Source organism: Furipterus horrens, unplaced genomic scaffold, assembly GCF_987537825.1.
Source record: "Furipterus horrens unplaced genomic scaffold, mFurHor1.1.pri manual_scaffold_12, whole genome shotgun sequence".
Taxonomy (NCBI): domain Eukaryota; kingdom Metazoa; phylum Chordata; class Mammalia; order Chiroptera; family Furipteridae; genus Furipterus; species Furipterus horrens.
Window position 1 is genome coordinate 70,223,488 of NW_028327182.1, and position 21,677 is coordinate 70,245,164.

Consider the following 21,677-nt stretch of genomic DNA (forward strand, 5'->3'; position numbering starts at 1 on the left):
CAATCACTCACAGAACCCAGAAGTACCCCTCTCTCTACAGTGGCATTTGGTAAGGGACTCATTTATCTTAAAGAAAACCTCAGCCCTGGCTGGTGTGGTGCAGTGGATTGAGCACTGGCCTGCGAACCAAAGGGTAGCCAGTGTGATTTCCAGTCAGGGCACATGCCTGGGTTGCAGGCCAAGTCCCCACTTGGGGGCGTGCCAAAGGCAACCACACCTTGATGTTTCTTTCCCTCTCTCCCTCCTTCCTCTTCTCTCTAAAAATAAATAAAATCTTTAAAAAAAGAAGAAGAAAACTTCAGTTATTAAGATTTCAGACTTTTTGATCAAAGGAAGTAGAGAATTCATCAGAGGTGGGTGTTATTAGGTAGACAGGCCTTCTCATTGCTGTGGGATACTTTACCTGCACCGCTGTGGAAAGAGATGTGGCCGAAGTCAACAGGGAATGGAAAGATACAAGGGCAGCCTTGCCTAGTTTTAAAAAAGCTATAGGTCACATTTGTTGATTGTTTAATGTCCACCTGGCATTTTGCTAAATGCTATCTTCTTTAATCTACACAACTAACCAGTGAAGTGTTTCTCTTATCCACCAATGTTTTGTGGACAAGGAGGTTGAGGCTGAGAGATCCTAAGCTTGCTCAGGTCTCACTGTCTGTAGGTGCTGGGATCAGGAATAACCCCAGATCTTAGGGGTGGTCCCACAGAGGTTTCTGATTGAAGTGACTGTGGTGTGTCCCAGCCCAGGGCTCCCCTTTGTGTGCTGAATCACACTTTTCTAAAACTTGCATTTTCCCTCTCATTATAGGAAAGACATTCTGGAGGAAAAAAGAAAAGTTTTTTCTACTTCAATTTTTCTCTTCTGTTTTCTATCCAGCAAACTGAAGAAAAGTATGGGTGAGAAAAACCCATGCTATGATATGTAACCAGTGGTGGGTATCAAAAATAAAGCTTAAATAACATGTTGAAAGATGTCTTCAGATTGTTAAAGGAAAAACTTGCGCATGGTGTAGAGGGCCTTAGAGCAACCCTCAAGTTTCCCCAAGTAAAATAAGATGTTTAGAACCCTACACATGCCTCTCCTGGGAAGTTAACTAACCCTACAAGATAACTATTTGAATATTTGGGCCCAGGCTTGCATCTGTGGGCTCTTTCCAACAGCCTTTATTTCCTTCCAATGTTAACAACGAATTTTTGATATGCCACTGTTAACAAAAAAGCCATCTCAGCCTGTTCAGGGCCTCTGTAACATCAGTAGCACAGAGAACGTGGCAGAATTTATCCCACTGCAGGGAATGGGGGGACCACGTAGTTTGTTCATATAAAAATAGTAGGACTTCTTAAATATTGCCAGTAAAATAACAGGGCAAGTAATTAATGGTGTTACATAATTACTTGGGGGTGAGGTTAGGTGAAGTGGGAATCAACTCTAGACTAAGAAGTTGCACTCCTAAGTGTCCACTCCAACTGTTTTTGACCTGCTAGGCTCTTGAGGCACGAAGTGGCCTCTCATAAAGGAAATGTAGCTCTTCTGAGCTCATGATGCCTGCCTGGTGCCTGCAGGTACCTCATCAGGAAAGGCAGCCACTGTGATGTGTGGTGCTTTAAATGGTTATAGAAATGCTTTGTGTTCTGTGAGCGCCTTTGTAATGTTCTGTGCTGAGGCTGTTAAAGGAGGTATTGGAGAAACAGAATCTTTCAGGCAGTTGAATTCCCTTTCTTTCCCAAGTAATTACAGAACAGTCTGGTCTGTGCATACACCTGAAGATACATGAATGCAGACACATTAATGACAGCTTTATCCCTTCCTGCACCATTTAAGAAATGACTGAGATGACTGCAGAAGGCTTTGACAAACATCATTGTGTTCAGATTCTGTGACCTGATTCCATTGAGGGTGGCGGACTCACCTTGTGTCTTGTGCACTTGTCATAACTAAACCTTTGCTTACCTATGGACTTTTATGTATGCAAAGACAGTTCTTTGCTTTTTTTCCTTGGGTGCACAATTGGTACCCTATGTACTAGGGTGATATTCTAAATATCTAGCAACCGGTAGGGCCTGGGCACCCACTAGCCAGAAAAGATGACTGCAGTCCATATCGGTGCAGTGGCTTCTCAGAGCATCGACAGTCCTTCCAGCTAGGTATTACTGAGTTAAGAGGGCAAGAAAGGCTGCTGACTTTACAGTATTTTCTGTAGTGCAGTAATTATTTTTTAAAAAATATACTCTATGTGATATTTTTAGTTCAAAAGCTAATGACCCTCTCTTCAGAAAAAGGTATTTACAAACTCATTTGCTCACAAATTGAATGGTTTACAGACTCCGGTTGAGGTTGTCATATATCACAGAGCCCTTGATCTGCAGTGGTGAGGTAGAAAAAAGACCTGTTACCTTCCTTGCAGGTATTTGATTCCAGGTTAGTGGAGTCAGATGGCAATCAGTTTTCACCACTGCTAGGGACTGCAGGAGGGATGATGTTTTATTTAAAAATGTTTTTGGCAAATTTTGATTTTGATATTTTAGTCTTAAAGAAAAGCTGCAAGAATAGTTCAATAAAATTCCACAGGTTCATCAATTATTTACATTGTGCACCATTTGCTTATAAGTGTTTCCTCTCATTTTACAGACATACACACTCACATACTTTTTGAAATTAATATGAGATTAAGCCAAGTCCCTCTACCCCACTGTATATTTACTATGACAAGACCATCTTTCACATACATACAGTTTAGTTATCAAGATTGGGAGTTTTAACATTGACCCAGTTATATAATCAATCCAGTAATTTTCCAAGGGAGATCCCTGAGCCATCAGCATAAGCATCTGCTGGGAACTCGTTAGAAATGCAAATTCTCAGCCCCACCCCAAACCCTTTGAATCAGAAACCCTAGTGATGAGGCCCAAAAAGCTTTATTTTGATAAGCTTTCCAGGTGATTCTAACAGTGAGGGTTTTAGAACCACTGGTCTAATTACAGGCAATATCCAAATGTTATCAATCAACTTAATATTATTTTTATCTATCTTTTCCCCACCTACAATCTGATCCAGGATTATGAATTACATTTAGTTGTCACATCTCTTTAGTGCTCTTCAACTTGGAACCATTCCTCAGCTTCTCCTGGTCTTTCTTGTCCTAGATGCTTTTGATTTTGAAGAGGGCAGCTGTTATTTAGATTCATTTGATGATCCTGAACAATTGGATTCAAGCTTTGCACTTGGGGCTCACTGAAGTGTGTTTTGTCTTTCTCCAAGAGGCACTGACTTTGGTTGCTCCAATCTTGGTGATGCTGGCTTTGAGCACTGGTTAATCTGTGTCTATCAGGCTTTTTTTATTGTAAAGTTACATTTTACCCAATTTAATTAGTAATTTGTGGAGATGTACACTGAGCCTAGAAATATTCTGTTCCTCATTCAATTTTTATTCATTAATTTTAATATCTCTTGGTAATTTTCTAATCCTCTTGTTTCTTTTTTATCTAATATTATCAGCTATTAATATATGTATAACATATAATATAATATGATAAAATACAACCTAACAAAATATCATATCACATATCATATTATATATCACATCATATCATGAGACAGGCATTGTACTATCAGAAAGAGCTTTCTTTCTTCCATTTATTTTTTATTTACATCTTTACAGATTTTTAAATTTTTATTTTAGTCAACAAGTTATAATTTACTACTATTATTATTTATTTTGACAATCAAACTGTTTCAGATTTGGCCATTGGGGGACCCATTAAACTTGTTTGGTTGTTGCATGACCTTATGGTCATGAGATCTTTGGCAGCGAGGAACTAAAGCTGATCTTCTACAGTTCTGGTCACCTTCTCAGAAACCCAAAACTTGACACCAGGAAAGAACATTTTGATGAATTAAACTGTGTCACTATGGTCACTAATGCCCTCCTAATTTCCACATTCCATGGAGACTTTCTAGTTCTCCTGCCTATTCCCCTCTAGAGCTTGCAGTACCATTGACAACATTATCCTTGTGTACCAAGCTAGGTTTGGCTGCCTGCCACAGTGAAAGCCAAACTCGTGAGACAGGTGCTGGTGAGAAGGAAAGTGTTTATTCAAGTTCTGGCTGCCTAAGAAGATGAAGGACTCCTGTCCCAAAGCCCATCTTAACATCTCAGTACTGGCAGAGGTTTTTGTAAGAAGAGAGAGGGAAGGCACTACAAAGAGATCAGGAGGTTGAAAAGTTCTCTGTTTGCAGACCAGCACAGTTCATTCGGATAAGGACCTCAAAACTGATCAAGTGTTGATCTAATGTGCTTCATTCTGGTTTTATGGTTGAAGGTCAGCAAATTTCCCAGAACTATGACTGAAGGTCAGAGTCTGTACATTTTGAAGTTCCTAGAATTCTTATTCAAACATGTTGTTCATCTACAAGTTATAAATTACTCAGACTCAGCATTTACAGAAACAATGTCAAAAGAATGGTGGGGTAGGATATAATTCCCCACTGTTACACTTGGACTCCTTTTTCCTTGGCCTCTGTGGTATGACTTTCTCTGGTCCTACTCCTTCTCTCTCACTACTATTCCTCAACTCTCCTGAGGGATGATTCTCCCCACATACCTGGTCCTTATTTAAGGTCCTGGATCAGCTTGTCCCCTTCTTCTATTCTCATTTTACCTGCACCTCAAGCTCCCTCAGTTACTTCTATGCCTTTAGGCTGTCATTAGGTTAACAGCTTCCTAATAGATATCTTTAATCCAGATTTCTCAGGCTCCAGAATAAATGTCAAAATAGCTTACTCATCTTCTCTACTTGAGTGGCCACAAGCACCTAAACTGAATTACTTGTTATTTTCTTACCAACTTCATGTTCTTCTTTTATTAACACTCTCAGTTAATGGTACTGTCATTTTTCCAGTTATTCAAGCCAAAGTCATTCTAGACTCTTCCTTCTCTTTCAACTTTTGTATTATGTTACAGACATAATATCAGAAATCTAGAATTTTTAATTTAGCACTGGCTAGAAATTGTAATTTTAATTTGAAGTTTGATGTAGCTCATTGAAACAATGAAAAACTGTTACCCTGAGAGAAAGAATCTTGGGATAGTCACTGTACGTTGTTAGGGAGATAAGGAATAAGCTGATGATTACTTATATAATTGTTGTTTTAAAAATTCAAGTTAAAACCATATGTATTCCATGTCTTATCATGAAGTTGAGTTTCTAAATCTGTTTATGAAGAGAGAAAAGCACCTACATTTATTAAAGCCTTGTTTTACTACTTCCAAAATCTGTTGAAGTATAACATTGAGAAGTAAATATTTATTTTATAAATCTATTGTTCTTAAAATGTTTGTTGTAGATAATAGAGTTAATATTAATTTAAAATTATCTTCATTATCAAAGGTATTTTATTGATCAACTTTGTGATAATTAACCCAACACCTTTGGCTCCACTAAGCTTTATTCTGTTCTCCCTCTTTTGCAGTATCAAGACTTTGTCTTTACCTATCCTTAAAGACCTGTTTGCAATAAACCTTTCAGTTTTTACATATGTTTTGTTAAAAAACCACGCAAATTCAAGTTTAGTTGCATCATTTGAAGTCCCTATATTTTTTCTCTTCCCACAATGCTGCCTTATTTTTTCCTTCTCTAGCTGCAATAATTCTACTGGTCTTATAACTTGACTCTATGTCTGGTATGCTTCTCATCTACCCTAGTCCATCCTCCACTCTGCTTCTGAAGTGACTTTATCCAATGCAAACTTACCTGCTTTATTCCTCTGTTGAAAACTCTTTCATGTATTCCCATCTTGTGCAAGCTGGGTTGTTTGGGTTGACTGACATCAAGGACTTCACATTGATCTTCCCAGTTCCATCTCCTATGCTCTTTCGAATGAAGTCCCATAATCTGTCTGCTTTGCAGTACTTATTGTTCCCTAATGTAACATACCATTCCTGCTTCCTTCTTCTCTGGGTGCTGCCCATGCTGGTCTCTCCACACCTGCCTGTAAATAGCTATTGCCCAATATGGCCACTTCTAGGCCAAGCCTTTCTGGTCTGTGAACCAGTAAATGGTTGCTTCCCTCTTTGCCCTTCCCCCAAGCATTGATCACTTTATGATACCAATCTCTATTAGGTTATGCATCTTACCCCCACCAGACTTTAATTACTTGTTTACGTTAGGTCTTACCCAGTAGATTGTTCTTGCCTAGCAACTTGTCCTTATCTTTTAATCATCTTTAAATCTGTCTCTCCTAGATTAGTACCTGACACACAGTTGATGTTCAATAAGTCTTTGCTGGATGAAAATTTAATGACCTACTAGCATGATTGAAAGAATTTATATAACAAGATTAAACACAGAAAATGTCAGTGGAATGACAGCTGTTATTAGAAAAATCAACTACTTTAAAAAGACATTTTCCTACCATTATAGAGGTCCCCATATAAACCACTGCTAATAGAAGAGAGATTGTTCTATGATTTACTCGTTTTTATGACACAGGCACCTTTGCATATTTAAATAGTTTATAACCACTACGACTAAGCCTTAGCACACTTATTCTTTGCTTATTTGTTTTTCATAGACAATTTGCTTCAACTTGAATCTAAAATGTTCTTGTGAGTCTTTAGAAAATGTCTCTCTGGAGTCATGTAAGCAATATGGGATTAGACCCCATGGGAAATCTTAGTGAAGATGCAAATAATATCTTCAATGAGTTAGCATTTTTCACCTTGTTTATTATTAAAATGAGTTGTTGAAAGTGCTGAATTTGAAGTGAGTCTTGAAAAAAGATGTGACTTTGGAATGAAAATAGTTCTAGATATTCAGACATCATTGTAATATGCATTAATAAAGAAGTGGAGAAAATCAGCCTTGCAGATTGCCCTCAGTCATGGGAAAAGGGGTGAAGGCATTGTTTAGGTTGTGTCAAATAGAGCCAAAGGGACCTTTATGACAGAGACCATTCATCAGCACTCTGACAATTGCAATATCACGTTTGAACATCACACCACAGTGAGGTCATTCAAATGAGTTCCACTTTCGACATGTTGAAAAAAAAAATCTGTACCTTGTGTTCTATTTATCATGTCCCCTGGATGAAGTGTTATATAGAAAAGCATCTGGCACAGGTGTGACTGCTTTTATTTATTTTCTCTTTCCTCTACACAGGTGCATCTTTCAGATAGTGCCTTGCATCATGATCAGGGAAGCTTCCTAGGCTAGTCAAAAAACTATTGGAAAAACATTTACTAAACTTCCTCATTGTATGTGAAGAATCTCTCCACAAACATTTGTTTTAACACCAACACTGCACTGTGAAAGGTTTTTGTGTATATGTTTAGTCTAACACACTGTTTATTATTAGAAAACATAGTTTAGATTTACAAAATTCCATAAATAAGGTTTAGGTAGTTCATTTAAAAGTGGCCGACTTCCTTAGTTCAAAATTCAAGGGCATCCACAATCTGGCCTTAAGGTTTCTTTTTTTTCCCCCACCCCGTCCTTCTTATAGCTGACTATAAGGGCATGGGGGTGGTCTAGATAGTACCTTATAATAGGTTGTGCTGATAACTGGATAGAAGTGAGAGACTCAGAGGGTAACCTGCTTGGGAATGAGATGACCTCCTTGTGTGGAGCTTGGAAAACAAAAATGGAAGGATGGCAAGAGATGAGGTCAGGGTAGTAAGCAAGGATGAACTTTAAAGGACATTGTCTATCACTTGGAGGAGTTTTACTCCATCTGAGAGTAGTGAAGAGCCATTGTAGGAAAAGATGCAAGTCTTCTTTCTAGGTGGGGCACACTGACTATGGTATGACCACCAGATGGATAGATGGGTGGATGGATAATGGATTAGTGGATGGATAATAGGTGGGTGGATAGGTTGGTATGTGGATGGATGGGTGAATAGATGGGAGGATGGATGGGTAGATGAGTAGATGAATGAATTGATGAATGGGTGGGTTATTGGGTGGATGGGGATAGGCAAATGGTGGATGGATGGATGGTTGGGTGGGTGGTCAGTGGGTATATCAGTAGATGGATGGGTAGTTGGGTGGAGATGGATGGATAGATGGGTAAATTTGTGTATGGATGGGTAAATAGGTGGGAGATGGATGGAAGAATGAATGGATGAATGAATTGGTGAAAGGGTGGGTGGATGGATGGTTGGGTGAGTGGATGGGTGATGAGTGGGTGGATGGGTGGATGGGTGAATGGGTAGGTGAATGGATGGGTGGATTAGTGAATGGATGGTAGATGAGTGGTGAATGAATGGGTAGATGGATGAATAGTGGATATATGGGTGGATGGGAGGGGTGTATATAGGTGGGTGGATGGATGGAAAGGGAGTTGTGAAATGGAGCTGCCAGGCTGGAGACAGAAGATGAATGAGAAAACTGCCACAGAAACATATGAGATATATTGGTTATCTAATGTAGGGCAACAGCTGTGATGGTGAGAAGTGATAAGATTTGAGGAATGTTTAGGAACTATAGTTGACAGGATTGGAGATTAATTGAGTGTAGGGGGTAGACTGAGTGATTGAGGGAAAATCAAGAGTGACTTCCTCAGCCTGGGAGGGCATGACGTGTGAAGACAAAAGCAGACTTGGAAAAGGGGTCTGAGTATACTGACATGAAGGTAGCAGGTGGAATGAAGAAACTGACCAAAATCATGAAGGAAGAGTACCCAAAAAGCAGAAGGGATTGTCATTGTGTGAAATGTCATTGGGAGTCAGGTCAGGTGTGCAAAGAGGACACTGGATGTAGAAGCAAGGGACTATTTGGTGACCCTAGCTATGACTTTTATAAAACATCTAATATTTGTGGTATGGGAATTAACAGGCTGTAGTTCCTCCTTTTCTTTAAATATTGAAGAGCTCTTGCTTCATTTTTCAAACTCAGACTATTTCCCTAACTCCCAGTACATGTTAACTACTGATTACAATGTGGAGATGGTGTGTGGGTTGGGGTAGCTTCTGCTCCAGTGGGAGGTGAGCAGTGGGGGTAGATTTTGTACCTTCTCTCTCTATTTGCTTGGAAGTCTTTATTTTATCTTTTCTAAGGATTTGAGGTGGGATAGTATAATCATTACATACCATTGTCTTTTAATGTAATGCAATCTCATTTTAAAGATGACAATTTTTGTTGCTTCTATAAATATTCTTTTCAAAATCTGAGATTTGAGTAGGAAAAGGATCACATGTATTTTTGCAAACATAAGGGTCTATATTAGTAATGAAGAGCAAAGGCCAAGGTTAGGTTATTTAGGGATTAGTTGGCGTCAAAGGCTGGTTTTTGGCAAACATTCAAATTTCTCCTTTCCCAAGTTCCATTCTTGGCCTTCTTCATTTTTTGCTTACATTTCCATGCTGTCAAGTGTAATTGCACCTACATTCACACTGAGTCTTTAGTACCAGTCTCACCTCTTTGCTAAGCATTAGCTCTGTATTTCTCTTGTCTACTGGATATATTCTGAAATTTGGACAATCCAAACTAAGCATGTCTAAACCAACCTTCATTTCTTTGATGCCCCCATTCCTCCCAAGCTTGTTCTCAGAACATGAATAGAAGGTTCTGGGATGCATCCTGCTTGATCCCACTTAGCCTTCCTGCTCCTCCCAGTATCTGCAGTCATCAAGCCTGGGCACTCTTGTTTCCCATGAAAGAAGAACCTATTATCATTGCCGCAGCCATTCTGTCTCAGGTAACAGGATGGGTCTGAGGCACAGCTGGAGCCTTAATGCTCCAGTTCACTCATTTAGGGGGCAGATGAGGGCCAGGTGGGAAGAGTCTGGGTCAATAGGACAGAAGACAAGGTGAGCAGGAACACCTGGCCTTTCAAGGCTCAGGAGTAAGGTGGTCACTCTTTAAGTGGTGTGTGTGTGTGCTTAGTGATCAAGGGGGCAGGCCATCCTGGCTCAGGCACTGACAAGCTCTGAGACTTTGTCTAGACCCCATTTTTCTCATCTTTCAGATGACAGTGAGCATATGGCCATTGTGGGGATGGTAAAATGAGTGAGTAAGGTGGTATGAGAGTCACTGGCCCAGAGTTTGCCCTCAGCAAGTCTTCATGTATTTTTTTTTAAGTATATTTTATTGATTATATTGTTACAGTAGTTCAATTTCTTCCCCCTTTGCTCCCCTCTGCCCAGTATCCCCCTTTCCCCAGCAATCCCACCCCCCTTAGTTCATGTCCATGGGTCATGCATACAAGTTCTCTGGCTTCACCCTTTCCTATATTATTCTTTAAAAAATAATTAATTAATTAATTAATTAATTAATTAATTAATTATAACAATACTCCCCCTCAGACTTAAGGCCCTTTATAATCTTATACAGGACAATGGACGAAGGTCTCATACTCCTCTAGCTGCTTCAAGCTGGACATGGTCGTCGTCCTACTTACCCTTGAGTTGGCTCCATGTTGTTGATAGTCAGTGTGGATAGGCCTGGGTAGGTACCAATAAAATGGCATGTTTGAGAGAGGTACAAATTTTAGTCAATTAAACCAATGATTTTAATAAATCCTACATTGTGAGAAGTAGTTTCCAGATAATGACAAAGTTCACAAGCAGGCTCAGTGCCTTTTGTTTAATGACCTGGTGAGGGGAAGCCTGCGGAGGGTCTTGTTTGTACCAACTCTTCCATTTCTGTCCCCATCATGCAGTGTCATTGTCATGGGGTTTGTGGGGTTGTTGCCGTAAGCTAAGTCATGGACACCTCCTCCCTGAACTGAGCAAAGGCTCAGGAGGGCCTAGGGTATTGGCTGGAGTCACAGTGGCAGTGTGTTCCCATCCTTCTCTCCCATCCTTCTGTCCTTAAGATGGAGGTGTCGCACCCCAATGTGATTTGTGCAATGTATTCTCCAAACTACAGTTCCACTCTGTGGGAAATGACCTAGCAGCCTCAAATTAACCCAATTAAAAGTCATTAAAGGCAACCCTGGCCTTCTCCTAATTCTTGGATTAGCATAATGAGCCTATATTAATTGCCAATTATAAATAAATTCTCCATTTATTCATATTTCTCTAAGTTGTACTTCCCCTGTCAATAAGCTGCTCTCAGGCAAAGTGTTCTCTTTAAACAGATGTTTTGTTTTTTTCTTTCTTCCAATATTCAATCTACTTCCCACCTGGGGGGAGGCACTTTGCTGGATTTCTGACTCTTTTCCCTGTTCTTAAGAGATTAGGCAATTCTATGTTTCTGAAGATTTGACATTTCACAGGAGGTCACTGGGAAAGGTGCATGACTTAACTCAGGCTTATGTTGTGAAAAAGGCATTTTCTGGGGCCTACTGGATGTTGAGTAGTGATTGATTTGTGTGAGGAGTGGGTTTTCTTTCTTTGCTTTTTAAATCCTCACCCAAGGATATGTTTATTAATTTTAGAGAGAGGGGAAGGGAGAAAGGGAGAGAGGAAGAGAGGGGATTGAGCCTGCAACCAACATATGTGTTGACTGGGAATTGAACCCCCAACCTTTTTGGTATATGAAATGATGCTCCAACCAACTGAGCCACCTGGCTAAGACAAGGAATGTTTTTTTTTGAGGCATTTTCCCCCTCCTATCATCTGCCTCGGGTGTGAGGGTCCTGGCTTCCTCCTTTCATTCTGACTTGGCTTATAAGTCAAGCACAGCAAGGGCATTGGGAGATAATATGGATGAACATAGTCAATCTACTGGGCAACATTATTGCTTGCTTTCTTCCTCCAGCTTGCCAGTCAAGTATTCAGAGGCAGACAGATCTCCCTAACTATGTTGAAGGCAACTCCATCCTCCCAGTTGCTCAGATCAAACTTCTCCTTAGACCCCATGTTAATCCATCAAGAGTTCTTGCTCTACCTGTAGAATATTTAGAATCTGTCCACTTTTCACCTCCACCACCACCACCATCACCCTTCTCTAAGCCACTGTTCTTTCTGCTTTCTTCCCTGCCTCTTCCTCCCATTGTCTTTATTGTCACCAAAACAAGAGAGATCCACTTAAAATGTCACTCAGATCATGGCCCTCCTCTGCTTAAAATTCACCAATGCCCTCCCTCCTGTTGCATTCAGAGCAGAAACCAAGCCCTTAAAATGGTCACCGTCTCAGCCAGCTCAGGCTTCTTTAACAAAGTACTGAGACTTGATGCCTTAAAACAACAGACATTTACTTCTCATAGTTGTGGTGGCTGCAAGTCCCAGATCAAGTTGTCTGCAGGGTTGGTTCCATCTGAGGCTGTGAGGGAGAATATGTTACAGGCTTCTCCCGAGCTTCTGATGGTTTGCCGGTGATTTTTGATGTTTCTTGGTTTGTAGATGCATTACACCGATCTCCCCTCTATCTTTATGGATCATGGCAACAGCATAATCCAAAATCAATTCTTTTAACTTTGATCAATAATATTACCTATGACAGGGTACATATTCAAATTTTGTCAGTTGTCTCAGTTGTGTCCTTTCTACATTTTTTCCTCACCCAGAATCTTCTCTGTACATAAGTAACAGTGCTTCAGATTTATTTGTTTTTCTTGATATTTTTGGTAAGAACAGGCCAGTTATTTTGTAGAATGTCCTTTAATTTCAGCTTGTCTAATGTTTCCTCATAATTAGATTCCAGTTATGCATTTTGGGCAGGAATAACACAGAGTGATGTTGTGTTCTTCTCAGTATATCATATCAGGAGGAACAAAATATCCATTTGTCCCAATATTAGTGATGCTGGCTTTATCAATTGGTTAAGGTAAATATTTCCAGGTTCATCCACTATAAGTAAGTCTTTCCCCCCAAGTAGCACCAAATTTCAAGGTGACTTAGACTTGCATATGACACTGATGGGAGAATAGTGCTCTTGCTAGAATGAATGCCAACGAGCCTATCTTCTGATAGATACCTCCATTCTTGTTATCCTTGATTACTGAATACTTTGGTCCATGTAACGAGATGATAGAGGTGGACAAAAGAGTAAAACCATTTTTAGAGCTTCCACTGAGCTCTGTAATACAAACACCATGTCAGGATTAATTCTCAGTGCATGTCAGTCTGTTTCCATCCCACTTGTGACACATACAACGCAAAGGAGGGTGTTGCTGACCACATAGATATATTAGGCTGTGCATGAATTTGAGTGTGTATATGTGTGTATAAATGTGTACATGCATGTGTGCTTTTCTTTCCCTCCCAACTCCTTACTGAGTTATGATGGTTACACAAAGTCCAAGAGATTAATGATGTTGGGGGAGACAGGGATAACTCTGCAACATTCAGTGACTTGCTTCTCATTCGTTGCTTTGTGTCTCTGTCTTTGTCCCTTTTGCCTTTGGTGCTATTCTCCTCATCCCCATTGCCCTCTCATTGTAGCTGACCTCCCTGGGCCCTATTCAGTTTCAATTTTCCCCTTGCAAGTCTCTTGACTTGCTTCCCACCATGCTGATCGCCAGTAACTCTGCATTGAATTTGTGTTTGGAAGCTACCAGAATAAGTTGATAACCCATTTGAAAATTTAATTTTAATAGTAGTAAAATGTACATATAAGATTTGCCATATTAACCATTGTTAAGTGTACAATTCAGTCACATTAAGTACATTCACACTGTTGTGCAGCCATCACCACCATCAATCTCCAGAAAAATTTCATCTTTCCAAACTGAAACTCTGTCCCCATTACCCTTTCCCCAATCTCTGGTGCTCACCATTCAATCTTTTGTCTCTATGAATTTGACTAAGGACATCAAAAGAGTTGAACTGTATAATATTTAATCTTTTGTGACTGGCTTGTTTTACTTAGCACCATGTCCTCAAGGTTCATGCATATTGTAGCATGTGTCAGAATTTTTTTCCTTTTTAGGGCTGAATAATATCCAGTTGTATGAATGTGCCACATTTGGTTTATCTGTTCATTTGTCAATGGACACTTACGGTATTTCCACATTTTGACTAATACACATATGCTACTATGAATATGTATGCAAATATTTATTTGAGTCCTTGCTTTAAATTCTTTTATATATATACTCAGACTTGGGATTGTTGTATCCTATGGGAATTCTGTTTAAGTTTTTGAGACACTGCTATACTGTTTTTCACAGTGGCTGCACCAGCAATGTGTGTGTTCATATTTCTTCACATCATCACCGACACTTGTTATATTCTGTGGGTAGTTTTTTGTTGTTGTTGTTGTTTTGATATGGCCATCCTAATGAGGGTAAATGTAGTTTTAATTTGCATTTCTTTAATGATTAGTGATGCTGAGATCTTTTTATGTGCACATCCCCTTTTTTAAGAATATAAATTTACCTTTTTTTGATGAATGGGGGTAGATAGAACATTCTAGGTATACACAATCCCTATTTTTTTCTTTTCTTCTTATTGTTTTTATTGTTTTTCTATTACAGTTGTCCCACATTTTCCCCCATTGCTCTCCCCTTCTCTGCTCACCTCCCTTCTCTCCCATAGTCAATCCCCATTTTGTTGTTCATGTCCGTGGGTCATTTATACTAGTTCCTTGACTAGACCCTTCCCCTGTTTCCCCCCCTTTCCCCCCTCCCCCTTCCCTCTGGTCTCTGTCAGTCTGTTCCTTGTTTACACACCTCTGGTTCTATTTTGCTCATTTGTTTGTTTTGTTCATTAGCTTCCTGTATTAGGTGAGATCACATGGTATTTGTTTTTCATGACCTGGCTTATTTAACTTAGCATAATATAGTACTCTCAAGTTCCATCCATGCTGTCACAAAAGGTAAGAGTTCCTTTTTTCTTTTTCTTTTTTTTTAAATTAATTAATTTGTTTGTTTGTTTATTTTTAGAGAGAGGGGAAAGGAGAAAGAGAGGGAGAGAAACATCACTGTGTGATTGCCTCTCACTTGCGCCCCCAACTGGGGACCCGATGTGCAACCTAGTCATGTGCGCTGACTGGGAATGGAAACAGCGACACTTGACTCGCAGGTCGACGCTCAATCCACTGAGCCACAGCAGCCAGGGCCACCTTTTTTCTTTCTGCTATGTAGTATTCCATGTTTTCTGATCCAGGGATGGGCACTTAGGCTGTTTCCAGTACTTGGTTATTGTAAATAGTGCTGCTGTGACAATAGTGGTGCATAGATTCTTTTGAATTGGTGTTTCAGGATTCATTGGGTATAATCCTAGCAATAAAATCACTGGATCAAAAGGCAGTTCCATTTTTAGTTAGTTTTTTTTTTTTTTGAGGAAATTACACAATCCCTATTCTAAAAGTAACTATGAGCCCTGGCTGGATGACTCAGTTGGTTGGAGCATTGTCTCATACACCGAGAGGTGGTAAGTTCAATTCCTAGTCAGGGCACTTACCTAGATTGTGGGATCGATCCACAGTTGGGGTGTGACTGGGAGGCAACCAATCAATGTTTCTCTCTCATGTCAATATTTCTCTCTCTCTTTTCCCTTTCTTTCTCTAAAATCAATAAACATATCCTCAGGTAAGGATAAAAAAAAGTAACTATGAAAATGTGCAGCTGTCTATGTAAGTGGCCTGCTGGAAGAAATATAGATTTTTCTCTTCAATCCCCCACACCCCTGCTAATTATCCATTCTCTTTTTTTAAATTTCGAGGAAATGAAGGCTCTAGTCCCCAAGCACTGCTTACTTGACTTTGCACCCCACCACCTCTTCACCTGTGCCTGTGAGCTCTGACCTCTGCATGAGTTTATGCCATGAGCTCTTGCAGGACTTGGGTCTGGAAGCTGATGGCCCTCTGCTGACATTCCAGCAGTCAATAGTGATGGTGGATATTAAATCCAATCTTAAACCAAACCCAGTGCGGAAAGGGTGCCGATTCTAAAAGGATCAAAGGGTAGAACATCTCTATCCTGCTAAAATAATTATAAAAGTTAGAATAAAAATAAGAACTCAAAAGACAATACAAAATATGAAAGAAACTAAATAAAATGAGTGAAAAATAGACTGTCAGCTGGGTGAGGACAAAAATAAAATGACTGGAAAAACACTCTGAGTAAATACTGCTGATCATCGTCAGAAAGGCATTGAATTAGAGATCACTGAAGCAGCAGTATGCATTTTAATCTTTTGAAAGTATAGAACAGGTGCTGGAGAAGTTTATTCTGGGAGAGTAAGAGTCATCGCTACTTATAGCTGAACTTTATGCATCTGCAGCCCCAGATTCACAGGGTCCTATGTAGGTGGCAAGTACTTAATCTTTTGTGTAGGTGACATACTTCTTGTAAGGTCCCATTTCCCACAAACACACCTTCTTCTAACAATTGATGTAATGTGAGAAGGCTGGGCAGAAGTCCCAGCTCAGCATCCATGCTAACTTTTATATGTACACATACATAGGACAGGTCTATGTAGTAAAGGGAACAGACTTTGTATCCAGAGAAACATGGGCTACAAATTCAGATTTTCCATTCACTATAATTATTTTTCTTTTTAGAGAGAGGGGATGGGAGGGAGAAAGAGAGGGAGAAAAACATTGATGTGTGAAACATCCATCGGTTGCCTCTTGCATGCCCCCCTACTGGGGACCTGGCCCACAACCCAGGCCTGACTGGGAATCGAACCAATGACCTTTTGGTTTGCAAGTTGGCACTCAATCCACTGAGCCACAGCAGCCAGGGCTCCAGTCACTATAAGTGCAACTATGTGCGAAACATTCGTCCTTGCTAAACTTTAGTATTCCAATCCACAAACTGAAGATCATGCTTTATTGAAAGTTATTAACATTATATGTGATGAATAAGTCATACAACTCAGTTCCTAGAACATAGTAAGCACTTGGTAACTGATTGTTATTATAATTATTACATCATATGACTGATTTAGAAATTCAAAAGAGGCACCAAGAGAATACAAAAACACTGAACAATTAAAAATATGAGGCAAAGAGGCCTTAGGATGCTTACAATTTTGGTAGATTTATTTTGAGTCTGGGTACTTTATTAATTCTTCATTAATTAAGGTGGTTTTGTTGTGGTGATTACTGTTAGTATTTTATTAAATTTTCTAAGGATATAATTATATTAATATCTGAAAATCATAATATAATTTTCACTTTTTAACATGAATAATTCTTATTTTCATTTCAAGTATCATTGCATTGGCTAGATAAGTGGATTTCCAGGGCAAATAATCAGCTGGGGAGTTTGCTGAGGATGCTATTTTAAGGAACATTCAGTTGTAATGCTATGTGAACTACTGCAGAGCATGAAACAGGATTCAAGTCCTGTCTTGTTGTACAAGTCCTTTTCTTTTATGCTTTCTTACCATTACTAAAAAAAAAAAATATTTAATCTTCTACTGTTATTTAGTATATATATATAGTTAATTTTACATTTCAGTTTTTCTTGATAAAAGAATAAATGTTAGGACTCCTGGCCAAGACGGAGGCATAGGTAGACATGCTGCATCTCCCCCCACAATTAAGAAGGAATACAACTACCTCAAAACTGGAGACAACAAGAAGTTCCAGAAAATTGAGCTGCACTGAAGTCCAACAAACAAAGATATAAAGAAGAAATACTCATTCAGACAGACCCCTCCCCAACATACAGTGCCACAACTTGGTGAAACAGGTTGCCCTGTACTGACAAATACCTAAGGCTCCGCCTCTTACAACATAATAGATGTGAAAACTCTACCTAAGACACAGAGGAAAACACAGAAAGCTGTCAAGATGAGGAGACAGAGAAGTATGGCCGAAAAGAGGGAACAGTTCAAGGTTCTAGTGGGAGAACCAAGCAATGAGGAGATAGCCAGCCTAACAGACAGAGAGTTCAAAACACTGGTGATAAAGATGCTCACAGACTTGACAGATATGCTTGAGTATGGCAAATGCAGAAGGGTAGAGGTCAAGGTTATGCTCAGTGAAATGAAAAATCCACATGAAACCAATGGTGAAGGGAAGGAAATCAGGCTTCAAATCAATGATTTGGAACATAGAAAAGAAATAAACAGTCAATCAGTACAGAATGAAGAAAAAAATAATAGAAAAAAACGAGAGGCTTAGCAACCTCTGTGACAACTTTAAATGTGCCAATATTTGAATCATAGGGGGATCAGAAAGAGAAGAGGAAGAGCAAGAAATTGAAAGCTTATGTGAAAAAATAATGAAGAAAAACTTCCCAAATTTGGCAAAGGATATAGACATACAAGTCCAGGAAGCACAGAGTCCCAAACAAGCTAAACACAAAGAGGACCACACTAAGACACATCATAATTAAAATGTCAAAGGTTAAAGATAAAGAGAGGATCTTTAGAGCAGCAAGAGGAAAAAAGAGTTACCTCAAAGGGGTTCCTATAAGACTATCACCTGAATTCTCAAAAGGAACTTTGCAGGCAAGAAGGGACTAGCAAAAAGTATTCAAGGACCTACAACCAAGATTACTCTAACCAGTAAAGCTATCATTTAGAATGGAAGGGCATATAAAGTGCTTCCTTGACAAAGTAAATCTAAAGGAGTTAATCATCACCAAGCCATTATTATATGAAATGTTAAAGGGACTTAAGAAAAAAGAAGATCAAAACTATCAACATTAAAATGACAAAAAACTCACAACTATTAACAACTGAATCTAAAAAATAAGAACAAACTAAACAAACAACCAGAGCAGGAACAGAATCATATGTAGGGGGATCATTTGGAGGGTTATCAGCTGGGAGGGGGAAGGGAGAGAAGTGAGGAAATGGTGCAGTGATTAAGAAGCATAACTGGTAGGTACAAAATAGACTGGGGGAAGTTAAGAATAATATAGGAAAGGGTGAAGCTGAAGAACTTACATGCATGACCGATGGACATGAACTTAGTGGAATGGGATTGCTGGAGAGAAGAGTGGTACTGGGCAGAGGGGAGCAAAGGGAAAAGAAATTTGGACTATTATAACAGCATAATCAATAACATATACTTTAAAAAAAGAAAAAAAAGAATTAATGTTATATCTTGATTTCACCTAAATCAAATGCCTCTTCCCAGACTTATCACATATTTCCTTTGATTATATAATCTGTGGTTTGAGACTGAGATTACGGTTGTCAGTTATAACAGTATAAGGATATGACCCAAGTGGTTCAGTCTTGTAGAAGCTTTGAGGTTAAAGGAGACATCCCACCAATGAAAAATTTGTGTAAAAATAACCCAAATTTCTACTTATACTTTACTTCTCAAATACCAGTTTGGGGCTGTATAGACAGCAATAATTCTTAAATATTCTCCTTTCTTCTCCTGTCTGCTTTCTTTTTTTTTATTGGTGTCTCAATATCTCTATAAATTTTTTAAAATCCTATTTTCCTATTTCTAACTTTTACATCTTTTGTCTTTCTCTTTCTACCCAAGATTTGGTATTACTAATACCATCCATCCAAAAAGCAGAATAAAGCAAAACTAACCCAACAATGGAAGAACATTCTTGAGAGGCAGAGGGAGGAAAATAAAAATTAATAAGCATAACCAGAACTTGGATCTTGTTTTACTCTTTTTTTTTTTTTTTTTGGAGTATATTCCTAGTTTCTTTGCTTCTTTAAAAAATGTACACCCAAGGTTAAGTTTCTTTTTTTTTTTAATTTTATTTTTTGGTTATTCAATTACAGTTGTCCCATTTTCCCCCCATTGCTCCCCCCTCCCAGCCCATCCCTTGTCCCACAATTATATCCCTCCCCGTTGTCCATGTCCATGAGTCATTCATATACGTTCCTTGACTAGACCCTTCCCTTACTTATCCCCCTTCTCTCCCTCCCCGCTCCCCCCTACTGACTACTATTCTAGTCTTTGCCTATTTAGTTCGTTTGTTTGTGTTGCTCTTTAGTTTCCCATATTGGGTGATATCATATGGTATTTTGCTTTCTTTGCCTGGCTTATTTCACTAAGCATAATTCTCTCTAATTCCATCCATTTGTCGCAAATGGCAGGAGTTCCTTCTTTCTTTCTGCTACATAGTATTCCATTGTGTAGATGTACCACAGTTTTTTGAGCCACTCATCTACAGATGGGCACTTAGGCTGTTTCCAGCACTTAGCTATTGTAAACAGGGCTGCTATGAACATAGGGGTGCATAAGTTTTTTTGAATTAGGGTTTTAGGATTTTTCGGGTATAATCCTAGCAGTGGAATCACTGGTTCAAATGGCAGTTCCATTTTAGTTTTTTGAGGTAATTCCATACTGTTTCCCATAGTGGCTGCACCAGTCTGCATTCCCACCAACAGTGCAGTAAGGTTCCTGTTTCTCCACATCCTCGCCAGCATTTGTTGTTTGTTGATTTGTTGATGATGGCCATTCTGACAGGTGTAAAGTGGTATCTCATTGTGGTTTTTACTTGCATCTCTCTGATGGCCAATGATGTTGAGCATTTTTTCATGTGCCTATGGACCTTCTGTATGTCCTCTTCGGAGAAGTGTTTGTTCAGGTCCTTTGCCCATTTTTTAATTGGGTTGTTTGTTTTCTTGGTGTTGAGTTGTATAAGCTCTTTATATATTTTGGAGATCAGTCCCCTGTCTGTGATATCATTGGCAAATGTTTTCCCATATGGTTGGTTTCCTTTTCATCTTGCTGATGTTTTCTTTTGATGAGCAGAAACTCTTTAGTTTGATGTAGTCTCATTTGTTTATTTTTTCCTTTATTTCTCTTGCCTTAGAAGATGTATCCGTGAAGATATTGTTACGTGTAATATCTGAAATTTTCCTGCCTATGTTTTCCTCTAGGACTTTTATGGTATCATGGCTTACATTTAAGTCTTTAATCCATCTTGAGTTTATTCTCATGTGTGGTGTAAGTTGGTGGTCTAGTTTCATTTTTTTGCACGTCCCTGTCCAGTTCTCCCAGTATCATTTGTTAAAGAGGCTCTTCTCACTCCATTTTATGTTCCTTCCTCCTTTATCAAAGATTAGTTGACTATGGAGGCCTGGGTTTATTTCTGGGCTTTCAATTCTGTTCCACTGATCTATATGTCTGTTCTTATGCCAGTACCAGACTGTTTTGATCACAGTGGCTTTATAGTATTGTTTGATGTCTGGTATTGTGATTCCTCCTGCTGTGTTCTTCTGTTTCAAGATTGCTTTTGCTATTCGGGGTCTTTTTTGGTTCCATATGAATTTTTGGAGGATTTTTTCTAGGTCAGTGAAATATGTCATTGGTATTTTAATAGGGATTGCATTGAATTTGTAAATTGCTTTGGGTAGTATGGCCATTTTGATGATGTTGATTCTTCCCATCCAAGAACATGGTATTTGCCTCCATTTATTTGTATCTTCCTTAATTTCTTTCTTCAATGTTGCATAATTTTCAGTGTACAGGTCTTTTATCTCTTTGGTTAAGTTTATTCCTAGGTACTTTATTTTTCTTGTTGCTATAGTAAATGGTATTTTCTTTTTTGCTTCTGTCTCTGATATTTTATTGTTGGTGTACAGAAATGCCTTAGATTTCTGTATATTTATTTTGTACCCTGCTATTTTGCCAAATTCACTTATTATATCAAGTAGTCTTTTAGTGGAGTTTATAGGGTTTTCTAGGTATACTATCATGTTGTCTGCAAATAGTGATAACTTTACTTCTTCTTTCCCAATCTGGATGCCTTTTATTTCTTTGTCTTGTCTGATTGCTGTGGCTAGGACTTCCAACACTATGTTGAATAGAAGTGGGGAGAGTGGACAGCCTTGTCTAGTTCCTGATTTCAGGGGGAATGCTTTTCCGTTTTTATCCATTGAGTATGATGTTGGCTTCAGGCTTCTCATATATAG